The following is a 3,156-nucleotide window of genomic DNA, read 5'->3' on the forward strand; positions in this document are numbered from 1 at the left end:
GAAGGTGCATGGACAAACTACAACAAAAAGAAGCAGGCGTTCCACCTCACGACACACTCAGAATTAACACCGAGGGATTAAGACTTTACACTCATGGGTGAACTCAAACTATTAAAATATTCTGTAGGAGAAATATAGCACTCAGTCAGATCCCAACAGCAGCTGCGGTTGGCTCAGTTCTGTGTTGAACGCTTCTGGAAACATGGCCTCTGGTGTGACTGTCTCTGACGGTGTCATCAAGGTGTTCAATGACATGGAAGTACACAAGTCCTCAACACCGGAAATGAAGGAACGCAAGAAGGCGAGGCTTCTGGAGGAGGACAAGGAGATCCTGGGGATCTGTGGGGGATGTAGGGCAGACTGTGGACCACCCTACATCATTTTTGCCAAGATGCTACCGCCACTATGCTGTCTACAATGCAATCAAGAACAAGGAGGAGGGCCTGGTGTTCATCTTCTGGGCCCCAGACAGTACACCCCTTAAGAGCACAATGCCAGCCCTGAGGATGCTATCAAGAAGAATCTCACAGGAATCAAATATGAATCACAAGTAAACTGCTAAGAGCTGGTCAAAGACCACTGCACCCTGGCAAAATAACTAAGTGGCTGCTGTCACCTCCCTGGAGGGCAAGGCTTTGTGAGCGGCCTCCAGTCCCCTGCCTGGAGCATCCCCACTCAGTCCCTGGTGGTTCCTGCCCTCCAAAACTGCTTTCTTTGATCTTCTGATTCCTCTTGGGTTGTTGCAGACCAAGTCCCTTCCCAGACACCCAGTTTGGGGAGAGCCTGTATTTTTTTTAGTGACATCCCTACTCCTCATCCCGCCCCCATGCCATGCCGCCAACTTCTAACCACAATAGTGACTCTGGGCTGCTCTGTTTAGTTCTTTGTGTAAATGATATGTGGAAATGACCCTCCCTGTACCAGCTGGTTGCCTATCCCTTCCCCTTGATTTTGGTCACTCATGAAAGCAGGACCAGTAAGGGACCTTCAATTTAGATAGATAGATAGATAGATAGATAGATAGATAGATAGATAGACAGACAGACAGACAGATAGATAGATAGATAGATAGATAGATAGATAGATAGATAAAAGGGCTAATTGGGACTGGCGGTGGTGGCACACACCTTTAATCCCAGCACTTGGGAGGCAGAGGCAAGCGGATCTCTGTGAGTTCGAGGCCAGCCTGGTCTCCAAAGCAAGTTCTAGGAAAGGCGCAAAGCTACACAGAGAAACCCTGTCTTGAAAAAAAACAAAAACAAACAAACAAAAAACAAAAAAAAAAAGGCTAATTGGGAGATGGAGGAAGAGGAGGAGGAGGAGGAGGAGGAGGAGGAGGAGGAGGAGGAGGAGGAAATACAGCAACAAACCAAAGAAGAACAAAAGGAACAGACAACACACATTGATGGGTTGCAGCTGAAGGGAGTTAACCACCCATGAGTCACAAAGAGGAGCGGTTCTACAGAGCACCATCATGTAGAAAGCCTCCGGTTATGGAGGAAATGAGGGGAGCCTGGAATTGTATTCATCTTGCTACTGATTATTCCTGTGAGCTTGAGGTCATCATCCCCTCCAAACAGAGATGAAATATCTATAAGAAGACCTTTTTTTTTTTGGTTTTTCGAGACAGGGTTTCTCTGTGTAGCTTTGCATCTTTCCTGGATCTCGCTCTGTAAACCAGGCTGGCCTCGAACTCACAAAGATCCACCTGCCTCTGCCTCCCAAGTGCTGGGATTAAAGGCATGCACCACCAATGCCCAGAACAAGAGCTATTTTAACTGGACTTAAAGTCCATATTAGTAAGGTGAATATTAGTCCCCAAACCTCATAATCAACTTCCACAGCCTGGAGGGACCAGCCTCCAGCAATGCAGGGCTCAAAGGGAAATCCACAGAGTTGATGTGCTGTGACCTTTTTGTCTGAGAGGGTAAAGGGAAAAGATACACACTCTCTTGATGGTTTCCTTCAGGCCTTTTCTTTGTTCTTCTTTTGCATCCTCTTCCTGTATTCTGTCTACAGCTTCATCTCCCTTACGTGATTAAAACAAAGTCATCCCAAGAACCCACATACATTCACGTCTAAATAACTTGTTACAGATTAACAGAGTGTGAACCGGCAGGGGATGTTTTTCTTGGCCATTTCTTTTACTGGCAAGTCTGCACATGGCGGTCACAAAGAAAGGATCCATCACTTTATTATTTATCTTGAAAGGTCATCTTATAAGGAATCTTAAAGGAATCACAAATCTAAACTTTCATACATGAAAACCAGTCAGCTCTACTTTAAATTGCACACCTGCTCATCTACACTTTTTTTCTATCAGGAGATGGAGGGCAAAAATGGGTACAAGGAATTAATCATCATCTTTGATCATCCTAGCAAGAAAGGCAGTCAGCTAATGACAACTGGGCTGCTTTGTTCTTGTTTCCAGACCTTAAAGAGTTCCACATTCAGCTATGTGCCTTCTAAAACTTTAGATTGTTTTCTTGGGTTTTTCACCTCAAAGTTATTTAACAAAAACATCTTAGTCTAACTTTAAGTTGTTTTCAAAGCTTTGTTTCAGCTGTGATGCACTCTGAAACCTGTGAACACATCTCCCAACATTAAGATTAAAAAAATTTAAACTAGGTGGGCTACTGGGACTCAATTGTTTTTCTTAATCATTAATCTAAGCCACAGTCTATATGGTTCCTCAGTAGAAATTCATGTGTTCTAGCTGTGTGACACTTCTTTGTTTTATTTTTAACCATCAAAACTCTATTTAAACTAACATTATTATTATCAATTAAACAGTACAGCTTAGGAAGAAATCATCTTCATAATAATCCACAGGTAAAAATTCCCAGTAGGACGGGATGTTTCCAGGAGACAAACACACTACATTACAGGCAGTGGGGATCTCCCCACACTTATTCACACCCATTCCAGATACCAGAGAAAGATGACAGCAGCAACATGTAAAAGCACAGCAGAACAAAAGACGTTCTGGTGTCTGTGGTCTTGGGGCCATCTATAGGAGATACTTCGCTCATCAGGGATTTGCCCCCTGGTGGGCTGACACCCTGAAGTCAACTGCCATCTGCGGCCCCTCTGACAAGGCCACCATTAATCAACTTCAAGAGCCTAGATTCATCTCAAAACCATCATGGCCGGTGG

General features: G+C 44.2%; 1 pseudogene; it reads left to right on the plus strand.

Annotated features, from left to right (window-relative positions):
- The first annotated feature begins 202 nt into the window (after positions 1 to 202).
- Positions 203 to 641, plus strand: LOC118594755 (annotated as a pseudogene).
- The last annotated feature ends 2,515 nt before the right edge of the window (positions 642 to 3,156 follow it).

This window comes from Onychomys torridus, chromosome 13 (assembly GCF_903995425.1).
Source record: "Onychomys torridus chromosome 13, mOncTor1.1, whole genome shotgun sequence".
Lineage (NCBI taxonomy): Eukaryota > Metazoa > Chordata > Mammalia > Rodentia > Cricetidae > Onychomys > Onychomys torridus.